This window comes from Anopheles merus, chromosome X (genome assembly GCF_017562075.2).
Source record: "Anopheles merus strain MAF chromosome X, AmerM5.1, whole genome shotgun sequence".
In the NCBI taxonomy this organism is placed as follows: domain Eukaryota; kingdom Metazoa; phylum Arthropoda; class Insecta; order Diptera; family Culicidae; genus Anopheles; species Anopheles merus.
This window is the reverse complement of record NC_054081.1, coordinates 18,571,872-18,583,315: the sequence shown is the minus strand read 5'-3', so window position 1 is coordinate 18,583,315 and position 11,444 is coordinate 18,571,872.

Genomic DNA, 11,444 nt, shown 5'->3' with positions numbered 1-11,444 from the left:
CGGGTGAATCGAAATAGTTTCTCTACCGAAATTTAAATTCGCCTGCAGCGAGCCCTAGGCGGCATAACAAACGGCAGCAGCTTTTGTCAGAGGAGCTCACCGACAACTGTCAAAAGTAATCACGTTAAGTAATCAACTAATTTTCGGCAGTACATTTTCATGATCACATTCTAATCACTCTGTCCAAAAAAATACCTCATCAGTTGTACCAGGGTAGCAAACATACGATTAGGCACTGCCATCTTAATTCACCATTCCATTGCACGGTAGCGAAGAATCTAATCCCAAATTTCAATTTAGGGGAAAGACAGAAATTACAATACCCTTTTAATGGGGGGAGGCTAGGAGTTTGTTTTCGCAAACCTTAAGGAATGTCTTTGGAAATAGTTCTACCAACCCCATCCCGCAAACAGCGTAAGGAATCGGTCTTTGCTTTCCCTTCCCTGTACCGTAGGGGATTTATTTTTCCCGCCCAAGCCTGTGTGCACCACACGGGTCTAAGTCGTTGGACAGGAAATATCTTTGTTTGAAAGTCAAATTCTTCGCCAATTACTTCGTTACTACATACATCTTCTGGGGCAAGGAGAAGCACAGCAAAAGGTCTCACAATGAATTCCACCAATAATCACCCCTGCCGTTCTGGGGGTTTGCGTCCAACAATTTGGGAATTTCAAAACCTTTCTCTCTCTCTCTCTCTCTCTCTCTCTTTCTCTCTATCTCTCTCTCTTTCTCTCTTTCTCTGTCTCTTTCCCTTCCAGCAAGTGGTTCCGGTTGTCTGGTTGAATCCGTCAAAAGGCCCCATCACCCCCCGGGAATCAATCGCAATCGGGTTGCAAAGCAAGCAAGCGAAAATCAATCATCGGCGCCACTAATAACCCTTCGATGTCGCAAGCGGCTTTGTCACAGCGAAACCTTAACCACATTCTCGATAATGGGAAACTGTACTCTCAGCGACAGGACCTCACCAACCCCACGATGGCGCAACGAATTGCCAACGGTTGCGTGTGCGTGAATGTGGCGTGGCCTTCGGAATGATGTGCCTGTGTGACTGTACCAGCCAGCGGACGGCCGAATGGTCCGCCGTTGCCGATTCGCCACGGTTGTCGTGTTGCCTGTGCATCGTGATTGAGATAGATCGGGCGATGGGCAAATAAATGGTTTCTACAAGAAGTGCGCCAGTGTGGGAAAGCGCCGTTCAATCGGCAACCCGCAACCGAAGCCGAAGCGAATCCTTTTTTTTTTGCTCGTTTTTGTTATAATCCTTCGCCTTGCTGGTTGTGCTGGAAGCAGTGAACTGAAGTAAATAGAAAATGAAACATTATCCCGGTACGGTGGTGTGGTTGGGGTGCAACGGTGACAAATGGGGTGACATTTAAAAGTGACATCGATTGACAAATAAATCGATGCAGTGAAGAGGATCCTCCGATTATGAGTGTCGCATTTATCAATCGCTTAGTTTATTTTCAATATGATGATAGTAGCAATTAATTAATCGGCCCTTAAGGGTTAACTTTCTGCCAACAATCGCTCGGAGTCCGAAAGTGTCTTTCACTTTCAGTCCAACACCTAACTGTATGCCGACAAAGGACACAGCAAACGGAAACACATGCCCGACAGACATCTTGACACCCTAATCGCTCTCGCACGGGCCGGCGAAATGTGCCATCACCATCATTTTTCACGGGGCGTGTGACGAAGTTATTTTAAATTCAACGACTATCCGCCGCAACGCACACGCCTCCCTAATTAATCTCAGCCCCGGGCGGGAGAAGCAGTGCCGACGTGCAACCCACACGGACAGCACCGAAACCACTCAAGCTTACTCCTCACCAACCACCCCCAAACCCCGCCCCTGGCGGGAACTTTAACCTCAGCGAGCGAAACAAAAGATTCGCACTCTCGGCGCGATGGCGCGATGGCGCGACGCGCATCATCATCGGCTGCGCTTCCGGTATTCATTAACCATTTCGGGGTTTTCCTTTATGCTGCTACTGCGAGCGGGACACGCTTCCGGTCGGGTGCGTCCGATCATCAATCACCCCGGCGGCCACGGGCGCTGGCCGGCTGGACAACACACTCCTGCGCGCGTGGAGAATGGGTGGGGACGGGGTTGCCCCCGTGGGACATTGTCGAGTGTTTGGTGATTAATTTCGATTTGGATTTTGATTCCGCTTCTGGTGCGGAAGAACAGAAGAAACCAAAGCGCGATCTACCACGCTTTCGCTCGGCAAATGTGAGAAATTGGAGTGCGTGATTGTCGACAGCAACACGATGGCTAACAACAAGGGCCAACGTGTGTAACGATACGATTTGTTTTGTCGGTTTTGGTGAAAATATTAACGTAGCGAACAAATATAATGTTCCTTTGAAACGGAAATGGTCACGTATTTTGGTGTATTCGCTTTTTAATGCTTTTTTTTATTTATTCTAATTTTGTACACGCAAAATCATGTCTTAAACATGCCTAAACAAACAGATTTTTTTTACATTTTAAAGAACTGAACTGCTTTTGCCAGCTCCGAAAGCATCTATCGGTGTAAAGCAGCGGTCGGCAAACTTTTGAGAGACAGGGCCAATTTTAGTTAATGATCGAGAGCCGTGGGCCAGGAAAATGCGTTTTATGTATTATTGCGCTTAATTTACTACGTTATACATTTTTAGTAACAAAGTAATTATAATTATAGTATGTTATTTTAGTAACAAAGTTATTATTAATTATATCAACCAATGCGATTTGTGTTATTGTTGTTTTTTGTACATTGAATTGAAACATTGAACGCATGGAAGCACAGTGCAAAATTGATAATACCAGTTTAAAAACTAATCATTATATTTAATCATTTGAGGAACGGCAATAGACTAACAAAAGCAAGAGCAATATCGCTTCTTGATGACACCTTAACGGCTGAAAAATTATCGAGAGATACATGCATTTAATAATTATCAATATTCATTATGGACAAGTAATGCCATGTCAGTTAAATTGATAACTGATTCCTTCAGGAAAAGCAATTTGTTGCGGTATACGAGTACAGCGATTGTCAGTGTGGAATTGTCGTTGTCGTTAAAACTACAGGTGTTTTTTAATTTTCAGTTTTGCTTTCAAATTCGGTCGAAAATATCTCTAAAATAGATAAAAAGGAAACCAGCTGATTTGAATGAATTTAAGGAGAATAAATAACAGAAAAAATATAACCGCGAGAAAAAATTATGTATAGGGTAAATGTACCAATAGTGGTGCAATTTGTAGAGGTACCGATGTGTTTTAATGGATTTAAAGTGTCAGGAAGGACAATTTCTGAATATTTTAACACAAAGCAATTGAAATATGTTTTATCTTCGCAATCACAATCATTTTCATCAGGAAACACATCAAATTTACGAAAAAATACATATTTTTGTGACTGCTTCGTTGTACCTATAATGGTGGTATGGTTCCTATAGTCGTCGTATTGTGTTCCTATAGTGGTGGTAAACAAAGATTAAACAAAAACAGTGTATAATATCAATATAACTTAGTTTTGAAGCTGTTTTCGTGTGAATAGCAAGGTTTACTGCGATGATAATGATATCTTTCGTAATTTGATCGTAAAAAATGTATAAATATGATCGATGAAACTCTTGACTAAAGTACTGCATCACACCTGTCCTCAACCCATACCCAGAAGAGTTAGCTTGATTGGAAGTCGATTTTTCACTCAGTAGAATAAGCGAATTTCGGCATTTGTTAGGTAAATTACTAACAGAAAACTCATCTTTGTTGCTTATTTTAGTGAAAACAGTACGAAATGTCAAAAATATTCTCGAAAAAATCTAAAACGACCAGTTTTTATTGATTTTATAACTATAACCACTATAGGAACATGCCTGTTTTGTGTAGCTATAATGGCACTATGGTAAAAAACACTTAAAAATGCATAAATATGGTCAAAAGCCAATAAATTTGAATAAAATAATATCATTTGATAACAATTATGTTAAAAAACTAATGATTGCGTTGTTATGTGGTCATTTAGAACGTTAACAAAAATATGATTATCGTTATGAAATCCTAAGGATTTTGGAAAAATGTTGACACATTTCACAAAATAATGGATTTTTCGGTCACTCAGTAACGGAATGGCCCCATTTAACTTTAAAACCTTTTGTAAAAGGCTAAAGAACATTTCACACTAACGTAAATAACTTAATTACTTTTAATTTACCATATGAACCACATTTTAGTGCAATACCACCACTATTGGTACTATAGGTACATTTACCCTATATCACTATATCTAAAACTTTGTATCGCATGTATTGCGTTGACGAAGTCAAATGCTCTCCCATCGCTAAGTCGCATGCAAAACTTTTAATAAATTCATTGCAACCAGACTTAAGTATATCTTATCTACATAAAATTTCGTATGCTATTTCCTTCATTCCGAAAATTTTCGTGTTGAAACAATGTTAACACTAACAAAACGTTAATTACATTTTGAAAACTAGTATCCCACGAGTCAGCAGACAATATGTGACACCTCTATCAATTGAACTCACACCATGTTGGACAAAAAAGTGCGCGGCAAAGAATGGCACCACGTAGCGTCTAAAATGGACTCCGTGCAGAAGTTTGTATTTGTCATATAAGCCCGTTTCGGCATTTAGGTCGCCAATATCTTGGCACTATTAGGCAACAATCAAAGCATCGAAAGAAAGCCGAGGTTCATTTCTAAGGTCGCAAAAGAAGCTGAAAATGAAGACAGAGGGACATTATATTGGCTACAGTGGGTACATTACTGCGTTAGCTGGGCCGGGAGATCGATGCTACCGCTCGATGCTACGTTACCAAACAGTGCAATAGTACCTGGGAAACTTAAATAATTAGATCAGGAATTTCGGCAGGATTTAGATCTGACACCCTAGTCCGAAATTTGGTCCAACATCAATTACCTGTGTCCAATCGATTTTTTTCTGGACCAACGTGATGCAAAAGCTCTACTAATTGATTAAAATCGAAGGTAGAACTCAAAATTATCCCTACACGAATGTCTTCGTCCACCATGGCGAAAATTCCGGATATCTTACTAAAGGCAACTCGCTAAGTCTTAAATTTATTTGTGCAAGTAAGCTCGAAAATTATCTTTAACATTAATCATGTAATTATTTCTCCTAGCTATTTCCTTACAACCAGCTCAAGAAATGCATTTTTCATCAAATGTTAGGTCAAAGGGTATATTGACATCGAATTCGAACAAACTAAACGGTTCGTCATTCCATAGTACATAGTATTAAAATGTAAAGAGTACGATAGTATTCAGTAGTTTGTAATTTTTCCAATCTTTCGCGGGAATGTTGCGGCAGGCCGGACTTTGTCGACCGCTGGTGTAAAGTATCCCAGGAATTATTTTTTTATTATTTTGGCGCAAAAATTTAGTCTTTCGAACAGGGATTCTTGAGGGATTCTTCAAAAAAAAAACAGCACTGTGTGGTCTTCCCATTATCTTGCAATTTGTAAACTGATACTTTCCCTCAAGCCCTTGCACCATGCCACCATGGTTGTTATTGTTTTTTTAAAGTTATCATCGCTTCACACCAAACACGCTTCCTTAAATGAGTGTAGAATTGAAATTAATTCACTTCCCGCGGCGTGACGGCTTTTAGATTCTTGAGTGGCGATAAAAAACACATACTATCCCGAGGCGTTCCACGGGGGTTGGCGGATCCTCCTTGTCACGGTCAGCGCCAGCGTCGGAGCAATCCGCGTGGAAGGTATTAAATTATCCCTCACCCCGTTCGCGCTGCGTCAATTATGAATTTTTCCAAATATTAATTACCAGCATCATTTTGCGCACCGGAATTACGCACACACACACACACACACGGACAAATGGTTCCAATTGCAAACCAAAGCGAAGCGCTCGAGCAGAAGGTTGGCGCGGGCGCGTATGGCGCGTGCGTGCGCACACTCACTCACGCAACAACGCTGTTCTCGCATGCTTACGAAAACAAGCCGCTAATTACCTCGGGGCCCGCGGGTGACGCGATGATCCAATTCAAATGCAAATGCAACCGAGCCAAAAGCCCAAAGAGCAAAAAAGAGAGGAAGCCAAGAGTGCGATGGGTTGGGCGAGCGAACGAGCGCGCGCGCTTAACGTAATAAATAAAATATGCATAATTTTCGGTCCACTGTCCCTTCCAGCCCAGTTTTTTCATTTGTTGCTGTTTCGCATGACACGCACATACACACACAGAAAACAGGGACGCATATGTTCGGGTGGGAATCCTTCTAACTCGCTGATTTATTACACCTCTCATCCCTGTTTTCAAGTGGTTCAATATTGGCATCGATCGATGAGCAATAATTAACCCATCCCTTCTCGGCACGCTATTTTTACGCAACACGTTCAGGAATCAAGCAGGCCATAAAAGGCGAACTAAAATACTCATTCGCCAGCACGATCACTCGGTGAAAGCGGGCAGCAAGGGAGCAAATTTATTAACAACGGATGCGGTATGTTAATGCAAATTAGGTGCAGAAATTTGCAATATGGTGCGTTAATGTTGTGCGTCTACCCTTTTGGCGCTTGAGCCGTAAACAATTGCGCATCAAGCGCTTTGCTGCAACATGTGGCAGGCCTTTGGATGCAATTAATCCCCTTGGGAGATCAGGACGGAGCTTGATAGCCGAACAGATAAGTGTGCCGTTTTGTTAGAGGGTTGGGCACTTATCAAATCCTAACGCTTTTAAAGATCGAGATTGATTTTTATTTTTATATTGATGAAAACTATAGGTTGTAATATTTGAGCTTCAATTTGATGCAAGCTCAACCATGAAGCGTGAAACTTTATCGCCTGTCGGTTCGCAATTATGAATAGTATGTATGTAGAGGAGACCGCCGAGATACGATTGTATTTGGGGCTGGAAAAAAGGCCCCAAAGCAAAGTGTAAGTCGAAAAAGTCATTTGTCGTATCTGTCATATCTGCCAGTACATAAGTTATGACCGAAGTTGAAGAGGAAAGAAGCTATAATATGAGCTTAATCGCATAAAACATCATACTCCAGGCAACTGGGCTACCCGGTTAACCAGTGACGTTGAGGTCTTACAGGGGTTTCCAAGTCATTATTGTTATTCACTGAGTGGTATAGTCGTCAACTCGAACGACTCAATAACGTGCCCGTCATGGGTTCAAGGTTGAAATGGACCGTCCCCCCGTTGCAAAGGAATTGACTATTCGGCTGCGTGGTAATGAATTAAGTCTCAAAAGTCTGTATGTCCTTTTAGCATGTTACGCCAAATAGAAGAAGAAAAAGATGATGTTATTCCACATCAATCTGATATTTCATTTCGATCATACAGGGTTTTCCGAGTCAATTTCCAATGTCAACAACGGTTTTCATTGCTTGCGATATTTTTCCCAACAAATGTCAAATGTGGTACTTGCATCACAAACATTTTTCAGTTATTTCGCATGAACACATCACAAGCTGAACTGAGTTTGACAGTTCTTTGTGATGCGTTGAAAATCATGTAGAAGAATTGAAATTTCATTATGCTGCAAATATAACGAGTGACAACTGTTGAAAAACATCTTGCCCGCGATGAATAATGCTGTGCACATTGTAGATTGGCTTGGAAAATCATGTAATAAATTTTAATTTCTTCAGTATGAGTTTGTCCCTCCAACGGTATATTGCCACAGGTTTTTCATTAGGGTGTTGAAGCCGCAATCAAAATTTGTACAACATTTAATTACAAATTTACAAAAATTAATGTCACAACCATTTAACAGCGTTTTACATTATTACGGAATTTTCAAACCATGCGAATTTTATATGAAACATTTAATTTTCAACAGAAAATATCTCAATGAATAATCTGATTTTCGCTTTACACGACATTAATTCATTCTTTACCCTGTTCAAACTGTAACGACTCGGTTAAATAGTTGCATCAAAATCAACCAAACTTCTCATGAGATTTAAAGTAACTTATCTAGTTCCTATATATGTGCACAAATCGTTTCAACTCCTAATCGTTTTTAAGTATAGTCCATTAAAGTTGAGAGAATTAAAAAAATACTAGACTTAAAAACTTTTTTTCACTACTTTACAACACTTTCATATCAAAATGGTACTGCGAATTATAAGAACTCCACTCCATTATTTCTATTTGAATACTAAGGAATTTTTCACAGTGAATCACAATCCACCCAATATATCAGACATAACACCACCATATCCATGCATGAAAACAATAAGAATAGAAATGGTTTATCTATCAAGATCAATACAGCGTTTTCCAAGATTTATTATAGTTGTGGGACACTTCCTTGATTTTTTCTTATGGGAAGTGTGTTTAAATGGTTCAGCAAGTGAAGTTAACAGTTTTATATCAAATTAAAACTCCGATTTCTTTTTAGTTGCTTGTAGAAACAATCTGCAAAAGTTATAATAAGATTAAAATATGCAGTTGTTATAACTTGAAGAGGTATTTTGTAGTCCTTTTCTCTAAAAGTATGAAATAAAAGAGCGGTCATCAGAGATACATTTTTTTAAAACAGTAAACAATTTGCAAACAAATCCCAAAATCTACAACCCTTGCATAAATACTGATAGTTACGGAATCTATTCGGAAGGAAAACGTGTAAAAATGTTGTGCCATTATAAATAAATGATAGAATAATACATTTTGAAAATCACACACCAAAACAATGTAATGTGTTAATGATGCATCACACAAACGTCATAGTGCGCAGAGTTCATCTCAGAACAAGCCCATAAACTATTCAGCTTGCTAGAATAATCCCTTTTTTATTCCAAGTGTCAAAGATTAAACGTCAACGTGAAGCAGCCATTACCAATACCAACCTACCAGGATTGCCTGTACTGTTCCGCTAGAGGAGCGAGAGTCAGGCTGCCGGGGTCAGCTAATCTCCCAAAGCGGGGTAACTTTTTTTCCTACTGCTCGCAACAAACTAACCCCTCGCAGCGAACAAAGAACGTGACGGGTTTCTTCCCGGGTGTTGCGATGCGGGCACACGTGTGTCCGTTGCGCATCTTACCAGGAAGAGTGTGCTGCACAATGCAATCGTAAAATTTGATTGTACTGCACATTAAAACTATTGCATCGCGTGTGACGGTAGCGGCGGTGGCAGGTGACCCCTCTCTCTCTCTCTCTCTCTCTCCGCCCCTTAAGGGATCCTCCGGTGATGATTCAACTCCTCCGATGATGACTCAACTCCTCCGTGGCGCAGTTGGGGAAGTTTATTTCGTTTATTAACCGGGAAAGTTTTACTGTCGCACATTTACCGGCAAGTCAAGGATTGCATCTCGAGCCACTTAGCGTTGGTGCTGCGCTGTACTGTGCGCGTCCGTCCGCTAGCCTGGACACTTTGTCCACGAGCCAGTGCCGCTTGAAGTGCCTGCAACAAAAGAAGGCACCACTTCGGGCTGGTAGTGATTTATGATGGACTGTTTCATCAAAACGGAGCATCCAATCCCCGGGCAAATGCAAATCTCCCAGGCGTTTTGGTGCTGCCACTGCCAGCAAACTGTTGCCCTGGGTCACTTGAACAGTTTCTTGACATCCACCACCACTGCTGCCAGCCCATCCAGCACGGCGGATTGACACTTAAAAGTTTGCGAACGACTTGAGGTGCAAGATTACACACTTTGGCATTCGGTGATGCTGGCTTATGGTTCGATTTCCTGGACGCTAGCGAGCGCTCCGGGAGCCGTTCTTTGTGCAACAATTTCTTTCCCTTGCATGCTCCACATCATCATCACCATTTGAAGTCATAATAAGCGACTGGTGGACTGGTTGGGTACCAAAACGCAAAAAAACGTGCCCGTCTGGACGTTCTCTCCTCAGATCCTGCAATGAGCCGTGTGCAGTGGCATCAATATAAATTATCGTAAAAATTTACTACCAAAAACTTATACCGTCGAGGGTGTCGCCACGCTCCCGTGGGATCTCTGTACTCCTGGGATCCTGCAGTGGAGGTAAGTGCGGAAGCTGAGTTCATCGTTTCAAATTGGAACTTATGGAGCGTGGTGGCGCGTGCGTGAGGAGAGTTTTAAAACTTGGCTACTGGAGCAGCAACACACAATATACAAAAGCTAAACATTGTAATCGGAGTGCATTGGGTCGTCGCGAAAAACCGAAAACCAGCTTCTTTGTCACCTGCCACTCGTTCGTGCTCTCGAATAAGTTCTTATTTTCTGCATCACTAGACCTACAAAAGTGAAATCCGCTCCTAATTAGCGCTTAGCGGTTTGCCAAAGGACCGTCCAGCCCCTGCATTTAGCTCTGCGAGAGTGACGGCAAACAGGTTCGGTTTTGCAAAACCCATCGCGAAACCATCTGTTATGATTTTGCCGCGCGACCCGGCGCGTCCACACGAGTTTCAATTTTAAACCGGCGACCGCGGATTATCGTCGCGCCCGCCGTCAGCCCGAAGCATTTTTAATTAGTTTTTATCCACCACCGATGCAACCGCGCTCCCCTCACCCGCGCGTGTGAGGTGAACGGTTCGCTCCGATCCAAGCCGTCCGTGAACAGCTTCATCCACCCCCATCGGGGCTCGGGGATCACCTGTATACCACCGGCAAAACGGGAGAAACAGGAGAAGTGGAGACGCCGTCATAGACGGCACGCACGAACATGGCTGCTGTCTTGCACTGCGGGTAATCCTTTGATAATTAATTTGAATATGAGAAGATTAGCAACCGCTGTCTCTGTCGGCGCAGGTCCCGATCGACATGTGTATGCGTTGTGCGAACACCTCTACCATTCATGATTTTTTTGTTTTGTTTTTTTTTTTTTGGTTTGTTTGGCCGTTCCTATAGCTACCACTAATTGACACCCAGGGTTGAGCGGGGGAGATGCTGCGAGTACTGCCTAAGCGGTGGATGATCCTTGGTGTTAATTTCCAGGGCCAGGATTTACCACTCCCGTCATCCTAGCAGCCAGCCAGCCATAATCTCGGCCCTGGTTGCTGACATCACGACGGGGTGTCCTTTACGTTCGAAGCAAATCATACCATGTGCGCCCTAGCGGCCCGCGGAATCTACGGCTAAAGTGGTGGGGAGGGAGAATTTTATTATTCAACACGTATTTACGGTTTATTGTTGGTTGCTTAAACTTCCGATTGCCGCGATATAAAAGTGTTTTGTTTTGACAAAAATGTTATTGTAACGCTACAAGATCCTATTTTGATTGAAAGTGTCTTTAACAACAAAAGTGCTAATACTGTTTCTTCAATCCACATAACACCAATCATATGGATGAAGTTTCACTGGAAAACCGATAACTCGAAAATCGATGTGGTATTGTTACATCGACCATAGGCTGACCAGATTAAGTTGTTGAAAAACGGGAGTTTGAATATTTTTTAGAATTCAGACAACAAATTCTGTATGTTTTAAAATATTACTAGACGTGACGTTTCTTTCGTCCAC